Here is a 10,364-nt window from a genome sequence, read left to right as displayed (position 1 = left end):
AGAGAGATAGATATATAGAGAGATAGAGAGATAGAGAGATAGAGAGGATGAGGGAGATAAAGGGAGCATCATCTGTTTCCTTTATAACGATTGAAGCAATCACACACACACACACACGCACGCACGCACGCACGCGCACACACACACACACACACACACACACACACACACACACACACACACACACACACACACACACACACACACACACACACACACACACACACACACAGTGGGAACTGAATCTTGGCGGCTCTGTCATCCAGATGGCCAGTAGTTAGTAGAGGAGGCCTGTGATTGGCTGACGACACCAGTTACTGCGGAGGAGGTGAAACCTGATTGGTTATTCACATGGTAAATGAGGGGATTGGTTTTATAGAAAGAAATGGTGAGACAGGATTGGTTGGGTCAAATAATGAAAATATGAGTGGTTGAGCTCGACCCAACGACAGTGTGTGTTACCTCCAGGCTCCGCCTCTGCCTCTAGACAGTCGAGCCAATCAGGATGCCCGCTCCATGAAGCTCCACCCTATGACGCCACGGCAACCTGGAAGGGGAGGAGCAAGACGAGGGGAAGGTAAGACAGACAGTCCTCCTCTCAGAGTCATCACTCACACACTTCCTGCTTCCCCTGCGTCCCTCTCCTCACCGAAACCAGTGTCCCTCTTCCCCTTCAGCACAATCTCTCACACACTCTCCACCAACCACAGAAACACACACACACACAGAACCGTAGACACACACACACACACTCAGAGAGAACCACGGACACACAGACACACGAGAACACGGACACACACACACCCCACACACCCGTAACCACGGACACACACACACGAGACCACGGACACACAGACACACGAGAACACGGACACACACCAAGGATGTCCAAACACCTTCTCTCACAGCTGGCCTCGTCCTTACTGCGAGCATTCGGTTGCAGCCACGACACGGTGAGTGTGTGTGTGTGTGTGTGTGTGTGTGTGTGTGTGTGTGTGTGTGTGTGTGTGTGTGTGTGTGTGTGTGTGTGTGTGTGTGTGTGTGTGTGTGTGTGTGTGTGTGTGTGTGTGTGTGTGTGTGTGTGTGTGCTCCGGTCTGTCTGTTCTGTTACTCCTCTGAGAGAGATTCTGTTCTGTCTTCTCTACTTTCAGTTTCTCCTCCTCCATCTCTGTGTTCCTCCTCCTCCATCTCTGTGTTCCTCCTCCTCCATCTCTGTGTTTCTCCTCCTCCATCTCTGTGTTTCTCCTCCTCCATCTCTGTGTTTCTCCTCCTCCATCTCTGTGTTCCTCCTCCTCCATCTCTGTGTTCCTCCTCCATCTCTGTGTTCCTCCTCCATCTCTGTGTTCCTCCTCCATCTCTGTGTTCCTCCTCCATCTCTGTGTTCCTCCTCCATCTCTGTGTTCCTCCTCCATCTCTGTGTTCCTCCTCCATCTCTGTGTTCCTCCTCCATCTCTGTGTTCCTCCTCCTTCATCTCTGTGTTCCTCCTTCATCTCTGTGTTCCTCCTCCATCTCTGTGTTCCTCCTCCTCCATCTCTGTGTTCCTCCTCCAACCCTATTTTCCTTGTTTGCTGCCCAGGGACGTTGTTTTGTGTTCTCTAAACCTCTCTAACCTCTCTATACTATATGTATATATATATATATATATATATATATATATATATATATATATATATATATATATATATATATATATATATGTATATATATATATATATATATATATGTATATATATATATATATATATATATATGTATATATATATATATATATATATATATATATATATATATATATATATGTATATGTATATATATATATGTATATATATATATATATATATATATATATATATATATATATATATATATATATGTATATGTATATATATATATATATATATATATATATATATATATATATATATGTGTATATATATATGTGTATATATATATGTATATGTATATATATATATATATATATATATATATACATATATATATATACATATATATATATACATATATACTACACTATAATATACTGGATATATACTATACTGGATATATACTATACTGGAGATATACTATACTGGAGATATACTATACTATATTGGATATATACTATACTCTATATACATTTACAATACTGGATATATACTACACTATACTGTATATACACTGTAATATACTGTATATAAATTATACTGGAGATATACTATACTCTATATACATTTACTATACTGGATATATACTATACTGTATATACACTATAATATACTGGATATATACTATACTGGAGATACACTGTACTATATATATACACACTATACTATATTGGATATATAGTATACTCTATATACATTTACTATACTGGATATATAATATACTGATATGTACTATACTATACTGTATATATACACTACTGTATATATGTTATACTATACTGTATATACACTATACTATATATATATATATATATACACGGTACTATTCTGGATATACATTATACTACACTGTATATATACTGTACTGGATATATACTATACTGGATATGTACTGTAATATACTGATATATATATATTTATATTATACACTGTATATGTACTACACTATACTGTATATATAATATACTGATCTATATATTATACTATACTATACTGTATATATACTATACTGATATATATATATATTATATATATTATACACTGTATATATACTACATTATACTGTAGGCTGAGCCATCTTGATCTTAGTTACCCTAGCTTGTGTGTGTGTGTGTGTGTGTGTGTGTGTGTGTGTGTGTGTGTGTGTGTGTGTGTGTGTGTGTGTGTGTGTGTGTGTGTGTGTGTGTGTGTGTGTGTGTTGGCAGGACTCGACCAGTAAGATGGAAGTGTGTGTATGAGATAGCTTGATCAGATCACAGCCATCTGATGAACATGTTTTTCCCCAGCAGGGTGTGTAGGTTCACATGGCTATCTGTTAGTTCCAGATCCTCCCTCCTCCTCCCCTCCTCTCCCCCTCCGTGTGACCCGTGGTCCAGTCCTGAGCAGAGTGGGTGGGAAGAAAGGGGGGATAAGGGAGAAAGAGGTGCTGGTGGACTGGGCATGGCTGAGTTCTCCTGGCCTCTCTGCTGCCCCTCAGTGGACAGAGCATGTTACTGCAGCTGCTTGTGATAGAGGAAGTCTCTGGAGCAGACTTCGCCACATCAGAATCCTCAGAGTGGGTTGTCTACAAACTCTGGATGTGATTGGCCAGGTCCACCCTTCCATCTTCTCCAATACCTCACCCAGACAGAGCCAGTCTTCTCCCTCCTCCATCTTCTCCAATAGCTCACCCAGACAGAGCCTGTCTTCTCCCTCCTCCATCTTCTCCAATAGCTCACCCAGACAGAGCCAGTCTTCTCCCTCCTCCATCTTCTCCAATAGCTCACCCAGACAGAGCCAGGTCCACCCTTCCATCTTATCCAATAGCTCACCCAGACAGAGCCTGTCTTACCCCTCCTCCATCTTCTCCAATAGCTTGAAGAGAGAGCCTATCTTCTCCAATAGCTCACCAGACAGAGCCTGTCTTCTCACTCTCTCCCTCCTCCATCTTATCCAATAGCTCACCCAGACAGAGCCAGGTCCACCCTTCCATCTTATCCAATAGCTCACCAGACAGAGCCAGGTCCACCCTTCCATCTTATCCAATAGCTCACCCAGACAGAGCCTGTCTCCTCCCTCTCTCCCTCCTCCATCTTATCCAATAGCTCACCCAGACAGAGCCAGGTCCACCCTTCCATCTTATCCAATAGCTCACCAGACAGAGCCAGGTCCACCCTTCCATCTTCTCCAATAGCTCACCAGACAGAGCCTGTCTTCTCCCTCCTCCATCTTCTCCAATACCTCACCCAGACAGAGCCTGTCTTCTCCCTCCTCCATCTTCTCCAATAGCTCACCCAGACAGAGCCTGTCTTCTCCCTCCTCCATCTTCTCCAATAGCTCACCCAGACAGAGCCAGGTCCACCCTTCCATCTTATCCAATAGCTCACCCAGACAGAGCCTGTCTTCTCCCTCCTCCATCTTCTCCAATAGCTCACCAGACAGAGCCAGGTCCACCCTTCCATCTTCTCCAATAGCTCACCCAGACAGAGCCAGGTCCACCCTTCCATCTTCTCCAATAGCTCACCCAGACAGAGCCAGTCTTCTCCCTCCTCCATCTTCTCCAATAGCTCACCCAGACAGAGCCTGTCTTCTCCCTCCTCCATCTTCTCCAATAGCTCACCCAGACAGAGCCAGGTCCACCCTTCCATATTATCCAATAGCTCACCCAGACAGAGCCAGTCTTCTCCCTCCTCCATCTTCTCCAATAGCTCACCCAGACAGAGCCAGGTCCACCCTTCCATCTTATCCAATAGCTCACCCAGACAGAGCCTGTCTTCTCCCTCCTCCATCTTCTCCAATAGCTCACCCAGACAGAGCCTGTCTTCTCCCTCCTCCATCTTCTCCAATAGCTCACCCAGACAGAGCCTGTCTTCTCCCTCCTCCATCTTCTCCAATAGCTCACCCAGACAGAGCCTGTCTTCTCCCTCCTCCATCTTCTCCAATAGCTCACCCAGACAGAGCCTGTCTTCTCCCTCCTCCATCTTCTCCAATAGCTCACCCAGACAGAGCCTGTCTTCTCCCTCCTCCATCTTCTCCAATAGCTCACCCAGACAGAGCCTGTCTTCTCCCTCCTCCATCTTCTCCAATAGCTCACCCAGACAGAGCCGGTCTTCTCCCTCCTCCATCTTCTCCAATAGCTCACCAGACAGAGCCAGTCTTCTCCCTCCTCCATATTCTCCAATAGCTCACCCAGACAGAGCCAGTCTTCTCCCTCCTCCATCTTATCCAATAGCTCACCAGACAGAGCCAGGTCCACCCTTCCATCTTATCCAATAGCTCACCCAGACAGAGCCAGTCTTCTCCCTCCTCCATCTTATCCAATAGCTCACCAGACAGAGCCAGTCTCCTCCCTCTCTCCCTCCTCCATCTTATCCAATAGCTCACCAGACAGAGCCAGTCTCCTCCCTCTCTCCCTCCTCCATCTTATCCAATAGCTCACCCAGACAGAGCCAGGTCCACCCTTCCATCTTATCCAATAGCTCACCAGACAGAGCCAGGTCCACCCTTCCATCTTCTCCAATAGCTCACCCAGACAGAGCCAGGTCCACCCTTCCATCTTCTCCAATAGCTCACCCAGACAGAGCCTGTCTTCTCCCTCCTCCATCTTCTCCAATAGCTCACCCAGACAGAGCCTGTCTTCTCCCTCCTCCATCTTCTCCAATACCTCACCCAGACAGAGCCTGTCTTCTCCCTCCTCAATCTTCTCCAATAGCTTGAAGAGAGAGCCTGTCTTCTCCCTCCTCCATCTTCTCCAATAGCTTGAAGAGAGAGCCTGTCTTCTCCCTCCTCCATCTTCTCCAATAGCTCACCCAGACAGAGCCTGTCTTCTCCCTCCTCCATCTTCTCCAATAGCTCACCCAGACAGAGCCTGTCTTCTCCCTCCTCCATCTTCTCCAATAGCTTGAAGAGAGAGCCTGTCTTCTCCCTCCTCCATCTTCTCCAATAGCTCACCCACAGAGCCAGTCTTCTCCCTCTCTCCCTCCTCTAGTAGCTCCTAGCCGTTAGCCTTTATCCACCTACCTAGTCCTCCTCTCCTCTCTTGTTATTCTTAGCTAGTCTTTAGCCTTCAGCTGTTAGAGGTGTTTAGCCCATAGCTTTTAGCCTCTATGAGTGATTAGCCTTTAGCCGTTAGCGGTTAGCCATTAGCCGTTAGTGCTTAGCTATTAGTGGTTAGCCTTTAGCCATTAGTGGTTAGCCGTTAGCGGTTAGCCATTAGCTGGTAGTGGTTAGCCATTAGCCGTTAGCGGTTAGCCATTAGCATTAGCCCAGGGCCAGCCGTAGTGACAGAACTCCACCTGTCTTCTCTCTCCTAGAGCTCTGAGGCTGTTATCCAATGGCTGAGTGACTTTCAGCTGCAGGTCTACGCTCCAAACTTCATCAGCGCCGGGTATGACATAGCCACCATTAGCAGAATGACCCCAGAGGTAAGGAACCCCTGACCTCTGACCCCTATCCTTTAACCTGAAAGTTAAAGTCACACTCTACACCCCGTCACCTCACTGCTCACTCACTGATCATAAAGCAGTTGCCTTGGCAACCCCCCCCCCCACCCTCCCACCAGTAAAACTGAAGACAGTTCAGATGCATACACCCCCCCAGACACCAGTTTCCTCTAGGACAGTCACTCCAGTCACTGAGCATGCCCAGGACCTCGTCTGTGATAGGCCAGGACAGGACAGCCTTTAGAGCAGATGGACTCAAAGCTCCTCCTATGACAAAGTCCTGTGTGTGTGTGTGTGTGTGTGTGTGTGTGTGTGTGTGTGTGTGTGTGTGTGTGTGTGTGTGTGTGTGTGTGTGTGTGTGTGTGTGTGTGTGTGTGTGTGTGTGTGTGTGTGTGTGTGTGTGTGTGTGTGTGTGTGTGTGTGTGTGTGTGTGTGTGTGTGTGTGTGTGTGTGTGTGTGTGTACCTCAGACTAGTGATACAATTACACCCCTAGATGAGAACCAATCAATCAATATAGAATATTAGTAGAGAATGAGGTCTCTAACTGCCAACTATCTGGCCATGAGCTAAGTAGAGAAATAAATCATAGAGTCTATCTACACACTGACTGGAATCTACCCACACACTGAATGGACTCTACCCACACACTGAATGGACTCTACCCACACACTGACTCTACCCGCACACTGACTGGACTCTACCCACACACTGACTCTACCCGCACACTGACTCTACCCACACACTGACTGGACTCTACCCACACACTGACTCTACCCACACACTGACTGGACTCTACCCACACACTGACTGGACTCTACCCACACACTGACTCTACCCACACTGACTGGACTCTACCCACACACTGACTGGACTCTACCCACACACTCACTGACTCTACCCGCACACTGACTCTACCCGCACACTGACTCTACCCGCACACTGACTCTACCCGCACACTGACTGGACTCTACCCACACACTGACTCTACCCACACACTGACTGGACTCTACCCGCACACTGACTCTACCCACACACTGACTGGACTCTACCCACACACTGACTCTACCCACACACTGACTCTACCCACACACTGACTCTACCCACACACTGACTCTACCCACACACTGACTGGACTCTACCCACACACTGACTGGACTCTACCCACACACTGACTGGACTCTACCCACACACTGACTGGACTCTACCCCACACTGACTGGACTCTACCCCCACACTGACTGGACTCTACCCCCACACTGACTGGACTCTACCCCACACTGACTGGACTCTACCCACACTGACTGGACTCTACCCACACACTGACTGGACTCTACCCACACACTGACTGGACTCTACCCACACACTGACTGGACTCTACCCACACACTGACTGGACTCTACCCACACTGACTGGACTCTACCCACACTGACTGGACTCTACCCACACTGACTGGACTCTACCCACACACTGACCGGACTCTACCCACACACTGACCGGACTCTACCCACACACTGACCGGACTCTACCCACACACTGACCGGACTCTACCCACACACTGACTCTACCCACACTGACTGGACTCTACCCACACTGACTGGACTCTACCCACACTGACTGGACTCTACCCACACTGACTGGACTCTACCCACACTGACTGGACTCTACCCACACACTGACTGGACTCTACCCACACACTGACTGGACTCTACCCACACACTGACTGGACTCTACCCACACACTGGCTGGACTCTATCCACACTGACTGGACTCTACCCCCACACTGACTGGACTCTACCCCCACACTGACTGGACTCTACCCACACACTGACTGGACTCTACCCACACTGACTGGACTCTACCCACACACTGACTCTACCCACACACTGACTGGACTCTACCCACACTGACTGGACTCTACCCACACTGACAGACTCTACCCACACTGACTGGACTCTACCCACACTGACTGGACTCTACCCACACACTGACCGGACTCTACCCACACACTGACCGGACTCTACCCACACACTGACCGGACTCTACCCACACACTGACCGGACTCTACCCACACACTGACTGGACTCTACCCACACTGACTGGACTCTAACCACACACTTACCTGACTCTACCCACACACTCACTGGCAACAGAGTTATCAAATTCATATCCTACATCTGTATATTGGGATAATTAGAGTATAGTTGATTGGAGTTGGGAGGAGCCAGACAGTGGGAGGAGCCAGGTTTTGGGTGGGGACAGACAGTGGGTGGGTGGAGCCAGACAGTTGATGGGTGGAGCCAGATTGTTGAGACATACAGTGGGTGTGTGGAGTCAGACTGTAGATAGTTGGGGCTAGGTGACAGGTGGGTGGAGCCAGACTGGGATAGTTGGGGCTAGGTGATAGGTGGGTGGAGTCAGACTGTAGATAGTTGGGGCTAGGTGACAGGTGGGTGGAGCCAGACTGTGAATAGTTGGGGCTAGGTGATAGGTGGGTGGAGCCAGACTGTGGGTGTGGCCAGACAGTGTGGTGGGTGTGGCCAAACTTTAGATAGGTGAAGCCATGCTGTGGGTGTGGCCAGACAGGGTGGTGGGTGTGGCCAAACTTTAGATAGGTGGAGCCATGATGTGGGTGTGGCCAGACTGTTGATAGGTGGAGCCATGCTGTGGGTTTGGCCATACTGTAGATGGGTGGAGCCAGACTGTGGGTGGAGCCAGACTGTAGATAGGTGGAGCCAGACTGTGGGTGGAGCCAGACTGTAGATAGGTGGAGCCAGACTGTGGGTGGAGCCAGACTGTAGATAGGTGGAGCCAGACTGTGGGTGGAGCCAGACTGTAGATAGGTGGAGCCAGACTGTAGATAGGTGGAGCCAGACTGTGGGTGGAGCCAGACTGTGGGTGGAGCCCTGCTGTGGGTGGAGCCAGACTGTGGGTGGAGCAATGCTGTGGGTGGATCCAGACTGTAGGTGGAGCCCTGCTGTGGGTGGAGCCAGACTGTGGGTGGAGCCAGACTGTGGGTGGAGCCAGACTGTAGATAGGTGGAGCCAGACTGTAGATAGGTGGAGCCAGACTGTAGATAGGTGGAGCCAGACTGTGGGTGGAGCCCTGCTGTGGGTGGAGCCAGACTGTGGGTGGAGCCCTGCTGTGGGTGGATCCAGACTGTGGGTGGAGCCAGACTGTGGGTGGAGCCCTGCTGTGGGTGGAGCCAGCCTGTGGGTGGAGCCCTGCTGTGGGTGGAGCCCTGCTGTGGGTGGAGCAATGCTGTGGGTGGAGCAATGCTGTGGGTGGAGCAATGCTGTGGGTGGAGCCCTGCTGTGGGTGGAGCCAGACTGTGGGTGGAGCCATGCTGTGGGTGGAGCTGGGGTCTAGTGATACAACGCTTCTTTCTCACTGCCAACATCCTCTCTCTCCTCTTCACCTTCATTTCCCCTTGGGGACATTTACCTTCCTGTCCTGTGGTACAGCTTGTCACCTGGACACTGTGGTGTCTGTGGTGTATGTGATGTCTAGGTTTTCTGTGGTGTCTGTGGTGTATGTGATGTCTAGGTTTTCTGTGGTGTGTATGTGATGTCTAGGTTTTCTGTGGTGTCTGTGGTGTCTGGTGCCTGGTGTCTGTGGTGTCTGGTGTCAGGTGTCTGTGGTGTCTGGTGGGGGTGGTGTCTGTGGTGTCTGGTGTCTGTGGTGTCTGGTGTCTGTGGTGTCTGGTGTCTGTGGTGTCTGGTGTCTGTGGTGTCTGTAGTGTCAGGTGTCTGTGGTGTCTGGTGTCTGTGGTGTCTGTTGTGTCTGGTGTCTGTGGTGTCTGTAGTGTCAGGTGTCTGTGGTGTCTGGTGTCTAGTGTCTGTAGTGTCTGGTGTCTGTAGTGTCTGTAGTGTCTGGTGTCTGGTGTCTGTAGTGTCTTCTGGTGTCTGTTGGTGTCTGGTGTAACGCCAGGTGGTGTCTGTGGTAATGAAGTGTATGCATCTGACTGTAGAGTTTGGAAAAAGCGTCTGCTAAATGGCCTATTTATTTATTATATTGTGTCAGGTGTCTGGTGTCTGTGGTGTCTTGTGTCTGTGTCTGGTGTCTGTGGTGTCTGTGGTGTCTGTGTCTGTGGTGTCTGTGGTGTCTGGTGTGGGTGGTGTCTGTGGTAATGAAGTGTGTGTATCTGTGGAGAAGTTGACATCAGAGATCTGACCTATTTTTCCTTGGTTGTGTGTGTGTGTGAAACCTGTGTGTAACTGACCTGTGACCTGTTGTGTGTGACCTGTGACCTGTTAGTGTGTGTGTGTGTGTGTGTGTGTG

Source organism: Oncorhynchus gorbuscha, unplaced genomic scaffold (assembly GCF_021184085.1).
Source record: "Oncorhynchus gorbuscha isolate QuinsamMale2020 ecotype Even-year unplaced genomic scaffold, OgorEven_v1.0 Un_scaffold_947, whole genome shotgun sequence".
Classification (NCBI taxonomy): domain Eukaryota; kingdom Metazoa; phylum Chordata; class Actinopteri; order Salmoniformes; family Salmonidae; genus Oncorhynchus; species Oncorhynchus gorbuscha.
This window is presented reverse-complemented; position numbering follows the sequence as displayed.